Source organism: Limulus polyphemus, unplaced genomic scaffold (genome assembly GCF_000517525.1).
Source record: "Limulus polyphemus unplaced genomic scaffold, Limulus_polyphemus-2.1.2 Scaffold91, whole genome shotgun sequence".
NCBI classification, from domain to species: domain Eukaryota; kingdom Metazoa; phylum Arthropoda; class Merostomata; order Xiphosura; family Limulidae; genus Limulus; species Limulus polyphemus.
This window is the reverse complement of record NW_013665701.1, coordinates 950,505-962,556: the sequence shown is the minus strand read 5'-3', so window position 1 is coordinate 962,556 and position 12,052 is coordinate 950,505. Positions and strand designations below refer to the sequence as shown.

Below are 12,052 nucleotides of genomic sequence, written 5' to 3'. Positions count from 1 at the left end.
ACCGTAGAAGGATATGGGTCTGGAGAATGCCTCACCAAGAGTTTTGGCTCAACAGATTGAAGCCAACTGTGAAGCTTGGTGGTTTCAGCGTGATGGTTTGGGAACCTGTTTAGATTGGTGGGAGATCGAGCTTAGTGGAATGCGTTGACAACGTAAATTTTGCGAAATACGTAGAAATATTGGAGGAAGGACTCTTGCCACTTTATTCCTCGGGTTTCGTGGACAAGAACACAACGTTGTTACAGGAAGATGGAGCACCGTGTCACACTGCTAGAAACACCCAAAAGTGGCAGGAAGAAAATGGTATCCAGAAGATTCCCTGGCCGAGCCAATCTCCTGACATGAACCCCATCGAAAACCTCTGGGCCATACTCGACCGGCAAGTCAAGAAACAACAAAAGACGAACTTCGAAGAGCGATCTACTCCAAGATTTTAAACAAGAGTGGGCTAAAATCCCACAATCTAAAATTGATGAGATGATTCTCACGATGCCCCAAAGGATCAACGAACTCCACAAAGCGAAAGGAAGATCTACTAGATATTAATTTATAAATATATATCAATTCATGTGAATATGACTGAAAATTTTCATTTTTTCTGAAAAGGTGGTGTTTATTTACTTGTGACCACGCTGTGTACATTTGTATAGCCGTACCTAGTTTTGAACTAACAGATAAGAGGGAAGGCAACTAGTCAAAAGCACCCATCGCCAACTCTTGTATAGTCTTGCTTCACCTAATAAAGTGATTTGACTGTCACTCTTATGGCGCACCCATGGCCTTAAAGTACAGAACACATATCTACAGCAACAGGACGTGAAACAGGAACTTTTGGATCTACAGCAGTTTGGGAATGCTAGCCACTAGACCAAGCCCGTCTTAGCCCTCTTCCTAGAAAAGAACACAGCTACAATGCTATGTTCCAAAAACATAGTAAAGTATAATACTGATTACAGTAAATAGTAACACCAGAACACTATACACCCAACAGACATTAACGCCTACAAACTAAGTCCCCAGTATATTAAAAAACTACAACTCCACTTCCGATAAATAGTAGTATAGCATTACGTTTTCACTACTCAATACAAACACAATAATTAATCACCGAGTAAAATTACAGAAACCCACATTCGCGGGCGAATGCAATATGTCTCCGCCACGCAATCCCAACATAGCCAATTTTGACTATAAAAATCACGAAAACCAAATAATCGAAAACTGTCTATATCACTGCTTCAGACCTGCAAGAAGGTATCTTTGTACCAAATCCCGTGTAAATTGGCCGAATACGGTGGAATAACTGTCATGAAACCCTTAATATTTATGTTTTTTGTGGCATTTTGACCCCCCCACCTATAATTATCAAAAAAGGGCAAGTCCAACATTTTTGCTCGTCAATGCGTGTTGCCTGTAGAAAATTATTTTTGTACCAAATTCCAAGTAATTGAGCAAAACCACAAAATTGTGCTTTTTTGTGAACTCTGACCTCCCTAAAGAAAAAGATTCAAAATGGGCAAATTCACCTTTTTTTTTTTTTCTCTTTTATCAATGTGTTGGGCGCATGAAAATTTATATTTGTGTCAATTTTCATCTTGTTTGCCATAAATATGACCGCATAGGAGCCGAAAAAATATTTTTTGGGGTTGTTTGACTTTTCACCCCATAAAGCCGTTTAAAAGGCTCAAATGAAAAGAAAAATGAAACAGGTGTCTGGGCGTATTGGATCAAGGTATAGATAGCCCTATGAAGTTTCAAGTTAATCCGTCGAGAAACAAAGGAATGGCGGTCGATTGAAAAGTATTTGGAAGAAGAATAAATAAAAGAAAAACAGTATCTCTCTCTGCGGATACATAACTACATAAACTTTATGGGGAGTAACGTCACAATATTATCTTTTACCCATAAACAGTAATACTACAGTAACAAATTGTTTGTTGTTAAGAATAAAGCTAACGCAATGGACTATCTGTACTATGCCCACCACGGGTATCGAAACCCGATTTTAAGGTTATAAGCTATCATATTTGCCACTGAGCCACTGGTGGGCTACAGTAGCAATAATGTTACAAACACTGATTATTTTATCATCAGTAATTTAGCATTAAATCTAAATCATTTATAGTACATCCACAGGAGTAAAAGTACAATATTTTCCCTAGAAATTTTTACCACAATACTATTAACAAACTTCCCCTTAAAGCAAACTATCTACTCAAATCGAAACCACAACTAAATCCAGCGGTGACTACAGTTATTCAGTTATGATATTTTTACGCTTCTACTTAAAAAGATAACAAGCTGAGGTACCCGTCCTTTGTCCAGGTTATGAACTTTAAAAAATGGGGGGGGGGTGATATTGATAACGTAGCATATTATTATATTATTGACTTTACCTTCATCAAGAGTTTTGTATGCGGTTTTTACATAAAACATGGTATCGGTGCGAATGTCGAGATGACTTTGTATTAAGAGTTAATGGCCAAAGTGGTGGCGGTATGGGTGCTTTCAACACCCAGCTCTTATTATCCTTCCACGGTGTTTCACGTGATTAATAAATTGACGGTCATTGGCCGCAGAAGTGTCATACGGACCTAAGTTGAAACGTCACGGGTCAAAGTAGAAAGTGGGTATAACTCAAGAAACGGCTCTTCATACCAGTCTTACGATGGCTTGTTAGAGCAGAAGCTTAAGCTGCGTTTATGTATTATTCCAATAGTTGTTGGCATTTCTTGTCATTGCATTCCTTCATAGAGAGTGCTAGCGCACTTTCTGAGATATATAAGACGTTTGTGTGCCCTCTATCCGTTATAGAAAATTTAATAATTTTTGTATAAGGACGTGGCGCCATCTATAAATGTAGTTAACTTTAAGTTACGACAAAGATAATAAATGCTCAATAACAGCAATAATGGGGTGAAGTGGTTGTTAATCACCCATTAACATGCACCTTGTTCCAAACTATCATCCCACGAAGTTTGTTTGAGATTGGCCAAGCGACCTAGGAGTAGTGAGATGACGGACAAACAGACGGACACAGATTTGTGTGTGTGTGTATGTATGTATGTATGTATGTATGTATGTATGTATTATATATATATATATATATATATATACAACCAGTTTAAACAGTTGGGTGCCTCCGCTTTTACGTATTTTTCAACTTAAAAACCAATAATATCTCGTGAGGTTTTATTGGCTTAGGAGGTTTAGATTAGCTCTAAATCCACATACTAAGCTAACAATGCAAAATAATATTAAAGTATAATCATAGATGTAAATTGATATATATATATATATATATTGAACATTACAACCAGCACTATCAACAAAAGCAACATTATAGAACACAGAACCTTACTGATTATATAAACAATAGTCCTAAATCAAAATAGTAAACTAACAATACAAAACATTTATAATAAAAGTGCAATAATAAAAAACTGATAAAAATAGATGTATCAAATATACCAACCGACACTGCCAAGGATACTGTTCTAAACTTTAAGACAGCTTATTTAAAACAAAGTAGATGACCACGCACACTAACACATGAACACAAAGTATTGTACACAAATAACATTCGTAGGTTTTGACACACTTGCTTATTCCCAATGAGTTGTGTGTGGATGAAAGTGGTAATGAGGAATGATGCCATAGTAAACTAACAGCATATGGACTGACAGCTTTAACAGGACAGAGTATATGTTACAGTCAATAACCAGCTCTTAAAGTTTTAGCTTTCAACATTACGGCCAAATGTTATTTACACACGGATCAAGCCTTCTATTCAAAAGCATATCCAGTCTGAAAGCATAAACAGTAGGGGATAAAAGCTCACGAAGTCTTTTGTGGAAGAAGCCATCCATAAAAATAAATAAAGGTAATTATTTTAGTTACAGTAAAATAGAGGACAGCTATCTGGTAAGAGATAATTCTGAAAAGTTGGGTAAGAAGCTTTATGTATTTAAAATGACACACGAAACATACTCATGAATGCTAACTACATAACTAATTAACAACACATTACATGACTGACAAGTCTCAAGGGCTTTATTTATATTCATTTTGTGGCATCAAAAGTAACATCATGATGATGACGTTAGAAACTGCAAAAGAATACTAAAATGTGTTTATTAATTAAACACAGGATGTTTATTAGAAGTGTTGTGTGTTTCGTGTCATCACTGTCATTCCCAAAATTTTAAAGCTAATATGGCGTCAATTTACAACTGCCATTTACTGTTATTTTCCTGTAGTTTCTAAAATATAAATGAGCTTCATGGGGTTATTTTGTCGTGTTTTCGTATTGTAAAACATTTTTTTTTTCACATTTTGTATTTGATCTCCTCTCTCTCTTTTTTTTTTATTTTATTGAAGATATCTAAATTATTTCACATAATTCTGGTATTTATGAAACAGGAAAGAGTCTCAGTACTTTATAAATGAGGATCACAAGTGGTGCATGGTTAATGATTAAATATTCCAATTAATCAATAATTAACTGGTTAAAAGTTAAACATTTCTGAAAAAGTGAAAAACTTTTTATTGTTTTATTTACATCACACCATCAGTGAAAATACAGCTTGTTAATCATATTTTTCACAGACGTGCACAATTTTGTATCTAGACTAAGGAGATAACACCACTAAGACCTCTCTGTCTCTACACTAATTGCAGGTATAAACATCACATTAAAAATCTTTTATAATTCAATAGTATTATCATTTAAAGACGTGCGCAATTTTGCAACGATGAGGCCAATTGCACTAAAACTCTCCCTGCCTCTACACTAGTTGGAGGAATAGTCATCACAGCATTGGATAGTTTTTACCTCCGCCACTGAAGAACGCGGAGGTTATGTTTCGCCCCTGTGTGCTTGTCAGCAGGATTCCTCGAAAAGGGACGAAAGTTCATTACATTTGGACCATGACCTAACTTAGAAATGATTAGTTTTTGGTAAGGTCAACGTCACAAAAATAACAAAATCTACATCTGTTAACACGGGGAGCTATTTTTTACATAATGTTTGCTCTATAACTCAGTTAAAAATGATCAGATGTTGAAGAAGCTTGGTAGACAAAGGTAGAATATTATTCCTCATTGTCCTGCCATAAATCGGCGATGGCAACTTCTCAAGTCCACTGTCCACAATTTATATATTTTTATGTTTAATTTCAAAACTAAATTGAAATAAATGAGCTCTGCGAACACGTGACAGAGACGGTCACAAGCAGCAACAAATCACTCAGGCAGCTTTTTATTCGGTACTACAGATCTCTATAGTTTGTAATGTTTGTAACGAGGTTACTGAAAGACTTACTAGTGGAAACAAGGATTAAGCTACTCAGACCCGTTTTCCATTTTAAGATTTTCAGAAACCATGTTGTGATAACGTATGTGTGGCGTGTTAGCCTTATTGTTATTTTAGTGTGGCATTTAAGGATTAGAAGTAGCAGGTTCAGTGGGTCATTCAATCTTAATAAGCCTCCAACAATGGTATTTTTACACATTTCATTCTACCAAGAAGCTTTCAGGCTAATACAATTTACAATATTACAGAGCATATAATTTAGTTTCCTGATTTTGTACAATTATAAATTTCCACACTGGCACAACCTATATATACAAATATACAATTTGGAATGTTTATAAAACCAATAAATAAAGACAATTTATATACTTATTTCAGAAACGAATATACTTATCACTTATTACAGTTTCGTTATCTTTTAAAATTCCTTCTTTCGGTGATCAAAATATTGTTAGTTTATACTGTCTTTGAGCAGGCTTTGATTTTGATACTCAAGTCTTCTGACATTTTGTTAATTGTTAATTAATATGTATATTGTTATATTGTTAGGTCTAAGAAACTGAACATTGTTAAAATGCAAATATTTTTCCTCATAATACATGTAGTTGTTCCATTTGGCATTTTAAACCAGGATGTGTAAAAATTGCGTTCCAGGTATATCAGAGATTTGATGAGGGCTGAAAAGTCGAAACAAATAATATTGAGTTTTAAATTTTCTGATGGCTAAAAATCCCTATTTTGTTACAAAATATGCGGTAATTTAGCCTCAAACATCGGGTTGCAGCCATCTTTCATGTTAGTTAGTATAAACTAGATCCTTAATTATCTTTATACTCCAGTTATAGCACCTGCACAGTTCATAAATGAAATATAAGGAACGAATACATATGAATTTACACAATTAGTGATGAGAATTACTGATAGAGGAGATACACCTAATCAAAGAGGTTTACATTGACACTATTCACGTGCGTTTGTTACTTATATTTTGTTCACTTAGCTTTTTTTCATGGTGTGTTTTAATTCTTCGCTACTTATAAATTTAAGCCTTACAACTGCAGTCGAAAGCTTGTAAAATATATTAACATAAGAAAAACCTGTGTATTTTATTTTGTTCCCATATGTCATCCCACGAAGACTATTTTCAACAAATAAAGGTAGTGGAATTAACGTTATGAAAAAGGTTACAATTACTTAGTTTTCAGTATTAAAAATTAATTCGATGCAAAACTTTCACGGATCTAGTTCCAATAAAATCTGTACAAGATATTAAACACAAACAATAACAATTAAGGGGAAAAGTTCGTATAAATTAATTCAAAACAACATAGAGAAGCAGCAAACTGAAATATTTAAGGCGCAAAACAGAACTCAAAACTTCTCTGCAGTTCAACTTAATATACGCAAAAATAATATTCCTACTTCACGATACAAATCTCTACCCAGCGTTCCAAAAAGAGCAATCAACAGTTAAACCGTACAACCATTATTGGAGTTATTATACATGGTAAAGTTCGCAGTGAACTTTCAAAGTAGATTGGGAGATACGTTTTCGTATAGTTGTAAAAATTAAAAAATACAATATAATATATATATACAATCTAATTATAATTCCAAGTTATATAGAAATAAAATTTGGCATTTCTTTTTTTTTATTCAAATAACATTTTCAAATAGGCATTTTTGCAGAATATTTTGCGCTTGAACACAATTCAAATTAACATTTAATAATAAAAGTAAGTTACAACTTTTACTTCTTTCTATATACCAAATGCTAAATTCAAAATGGATGAGAATTTTTTCCATGCTCTTCATGTGTGTGTGAATGAAAATGAAAACCGACTTAAGTTGTTCTTTTTTAATCACTCTCCCTCTTGCATGTAATTCAAATGCAAATTTCACAATGGTTTGAAAAATTCTGATTTTTGTTTCTAAATAATTCAAATTTCAAACTGGACGTAGAACGTTTTTTTTCTTTTCAGAACTACACAAAAAACTTTACATTGTTTTAAGATACCGCTGTGTAATTTAAAGTTCCAGACGGGCGGAGAGAGAGAAAAATATATACATAATCATGAAGTTTGGATGAATTTAGATGAACGGTTTCTTTTGTGCATATGCGAGTGATTCTAATTCAAACCTTGCTTTCACAATGAAAAAAAAAAATCAGTGTACATAATTAAACAACTTTCAAAAACAGTCGGTTAAAAAAGATTCGTTGCAACTTTTTTTTTTAAATCGACGTATAATTGCCGAACAACACGTTAAACAGTTCAGTGTGGATAGAATATTAAAGAAATAAATATTAAACCAACGAGTTTACATACGGCAGAAGACTTTCTTTTCAATTAGGGTATACTCGAGTATAACTACTGTTAAATCCTACGTTATAGAATGATCATCGGACGACAAAGGACAGAGAATGCAAGTCCATTATTCGCTTCGCTGCATTTCACGTGCACAAACAGCTGATGCACACAAATCGATTCCACGTTATATTGCAACACTTCTAAAGTCTATCGAATTTCTCTCTCGAGCTCTGCACGCTTGTCCCACGCTCGGTTTCCTGTACTTTTTAGCATTCGAATGAAATCTCGTATCTTTTTATACTTCTGTTTTTTAGCTTTGTTTTCCAGGAATATTATTAAGACCAATAATACTCTAATAGTTAAATGCATAAAAGAACGCGATCTCACAAACATCACCTTTTTCACGACAAGCATAGTTGTTCTCTTACATTCCAGACAGCTAACAGTATATATATTACTGAAAAACAAGGACAAACACAGAAATTATGTATACTCTAGGAGAACCCAAGTTTCTCCACTTATTAAATCAAAATTACTTCCAAGTTTCATTAACATATGGCAAACGAGTAGAAGAGTGGACCGTTTTCATTCAAAACCTGAATGTGCACCTTATGTCATTACATTGTTCATGGAAAGCAATGATTTTTGTTTGGAGCGAGTTCCCCAACTCACCTAAACAACACAGGTCGGCCCGCCTCACCTCACAGACGAGTTTCTACATTCACATCTACTAAATAATCAACGTATACGAGTCTTGTGTCTATAAAATAAAGATGAAGTATACGCGTTAATAAAACGTCTTTCTCCAAACTGCATATTACGAATGAATGTATTTTTAACTCCGGGACAAAAAAAACTTAATGATACTTCATAATCTTGTTAGCGTTATAATTCAAAAAAGATTTTAGTTCTTTGCGTTTTAATACTAATGCGGATGACCAAAACAAATATCAGGTATATTACACATAATTTGTCCTAAAAACTATTCCTATAAAGTATTCCATTATATAAAATATAATGTGTTCAATGCAATAGTGATCATTATACGAAGTAATCGTTAAGGATATGTTTGATTAAACATTCTCAATATCCCTCACGCACTCCATTCTAGACAGTTCTTAAACTAGTTTAAAACAAAATCACTAAATATTTGTAGTTTTGTCAACTTAAACAGTCTTACACACACACACACACATATCCACCCTCAGTACTGAACACAAACTGACATGGTTTAAGCAGTAATTAACACGTCAATTGACTAATTAATCTAATGTCCTAATTCTCGAATGACAGAAAGCGTTAGATCCTTAAATAAGTGTAGAAAATATATATGTCAATTTAACACTTCCCAAGCTATATGAATAGTATGTAGCACGTGCTTAAATTTATTATCTTTCACAATTTAGACGCTGACTAGTCTAAGATGCCCTTGCTCCACCGCGGGGTTCCAAGAACCCCTTATGCTTCACAGAAACCCGAATGTACTGATAAAATTCCTCCGTTATCTTCAGTTACTTCTGCGGCTAACTCAAGGAGGGTTCGTACTCGAGAGCAAACCCGTTCGGATATACGCCCGTGGTACCTCATCCATGTTCGATCTTGCTAACTTGTGTATGGCAGTACAAACACAGTTTCGAACATAGCAACCCCGAGGGAGCCAGGGACATAGAATACAATGCCAGATTGATGTTCAGTGTCCCTGAAAACCTTCTCCTAGACCATCATCATCATTCCTGGGTGATCTTCCAGATGCGTTTTAGGCCCCTTTCTTCTTCTTCATGGCAGGTATTTAGGTTGTATGTGGGCGTGTATAAAGACACTCCAGTACCACTCCGAGTCCACCTGCCAAGTTTAGTTCTGCTAGCTCCAAAACTGTGGGAGTTTGCGGAAAAACACTTTCACAAACACACATTATGAATTAATACTGGTCAAAGGCTCGTTATATGGTATTAAAATAAGACAGAATTTTGATAAACCTACAATGGTAAGTTATTATATTCATTAAGCAGTGTTAAGCAAAAATAAAAAAATGGAGCAAAGCATATTTTAAGAAATCTAAAGTAAAAGACAAATGTTGCTATAAATATTGGATATTTGAATTAAATAGACATACCTTTTATAAAATACGTGTACTCATGCACTTGAAGTGTATGAAAGAATTCATTCTCATCCGAATGTAATAAATAGAAATATTCAAAAAGGCCATTATTATTGATACAAATAGGGTCTTGTTTACCATTTGTGTTCATTTTCAATGCACTTGACGTCAGGTGCGTGCATAAATAAAGAATAAGTTGATTATCTTCATCAAAAAATATATATTTCACTTTCTGCAAAAGATGCAAGTCTTGCATATTAACTAGTAAACATCAGAGAGTAAAGTTATATACACAAACCAAAAAATAAAACATTGCAGAGTGATTCAAAAGTTAACTACCACAGAACAGTATACGATTTATTTTCAATTTTCATCTGTTTCAAGTTAATATGCGAGCATATGCGAAAAATATGGCAACAGGCTGACAAAGGTTCATTATGTTTTGGTGCTGCAATTCAAATGTTATCCATATTAAAGATTTTGGGAAGTGTGAGAGTAACTATCTTTGGTATAGCCTTTATTTTAGAATTTCTTCATTAAATGTTAAGCAAAATACAACAACAAAATTTAAAGACTTGTAGCTTTTGAAGGTGATAAAAAGAATAATAAACCCTCAATGCTTGCTATTTCAGGACCATCCCCATTGATCCCCCCCCCAAAAAAGTACATGACATAATCACATGGGTACAATAACGTGAGTAGTAGAGATGATACACAGAATCACAATGGGATAATAACGTGAGTAATAAGAGATGATGCACAGAATCACAAGGGGACAATAACGTGAGTAATAAGAGATGATGCACAGAATCACAAAAGGACAATAACGTGAGTAGTAGAGATGATGCACAGAATCACAAGTGGACAATAACGTGAGTAGTAGAGATGATACACAGAATCACAAGGGGACAATAACGTGAGTAGTAGAGATGATACACAGAATCACAACGGGACAATAACGTGAGTAGTAGAGATGATGTATTTTTCTGAGTGCTGTTAAACCATCTAATCAATCGACAATAAGTACGAAATTCACACTCAAGACACATATCATTGCTATGTATAGATTGTTTACCCTCAATCAGATATTTCTGAGAATACAGAAAAAAACTATCCACCACGAAGAACATACGATTCTTTGATTTAGCGCAAAGCTGAACAAAAGGCTCTGTCAACAGCGGGGAATCGAACCCCAGATTTTAGCTTTACAAGATCCACCGTGAAACATAACAGATACGATACAGGTATCAAACCTTGAATTTTAGCGCCTTAAGACTGCAGACTTGCCACTGAGCATTAGGAGGCCTAACTTAAAGGAAACTAAATTTTACCTCATTACTTCAAAACATAACTATTTTCGTACATCGGTCGAGTATCTTTCTGTTGTCCAGTTTCAACGTAAAGAAACAAGTACCTTACACACAAAGGTGTTGAGACGTAATACTTTGAACACGTATATAGCTTATGGTGCAAGTAACTCCATTCAAGCACATGACTTTGAAATCAGCTTTAAGTTAAAAAATGGACCAAACTTTTACATGGTTGTGTTTATGGACCGTTTTCCGACTTGTTATTTGTTATAGAACAGTAAATCAAGATTATGTCATTTCTCCACCGTCATAAATGTCTTCTTCTTCTCCTTCATTGGGCAGAAAATGCTACATGAACCGATTGCTACACTTGAACAATATACCGAAGTAGTTAAACTTTGATGTACGTTACACTGTTAAAGTTTCAGTTCTAAAATAAACAAGAGTTTCAACCCAAGTCATTGTACATAATAAATCTATATAGTATAAAATCTAAGGCATAAAAATTTATAAGAGTAATAAAATTTATGTCGGAAAATTGAAGTGCTTAAAACAAGCGGGAATAGATAAGCAGAAAATAGTTTTATTATCCATGCTCTAAAATAATACAAACCAATGAAGCTGTGTATATAGCGGAGAGTGAAGTTTTCCAAGGGACTTCGGATTATTATCGCAAATAACAGATTATATGGAATCAAATTCGACGAAGTTAAATTACGATCAGCGGTCAAGTGGATAAACATACTAAACCCAAAGTGAATAAATATGCTAAACCCAAACCTGCCCATCACATATTCTTCGACAAGTCCTGAAAACAGTTATCAATCTTAAAATAGATGAAAGACTCTTTTGGTGAAGGAAAAATTATTTCATTATTGACATCAAATTCGTAATACAATAATAACTGCTGATTGTAATTTACTTTATAATATGGCCCGGCATGGCCAGATGGATAAGGCGCTCAACTCACAATCTGATGGTCGCGGGTTCGAATCCGCATACCACCAAACATGCTCGCCCT

At 34.3% G+C, this 12,052-nt stretch overlaps 1 protein-coding gene across 13 annotated transcripts in view; it reads right to left on the bottom strand.

Moving 5' to 3' along the window:
• Positions 1-12,052, bottom strand: part of LOC106468799 (CUGBP Elav-like family member 2) — a 371,251-nt gene that overhangs the window by 252,601 nt on the left and 106,598 nt on the right. The gene's annotated exons all lie outside the window — the stretch shown is intronic.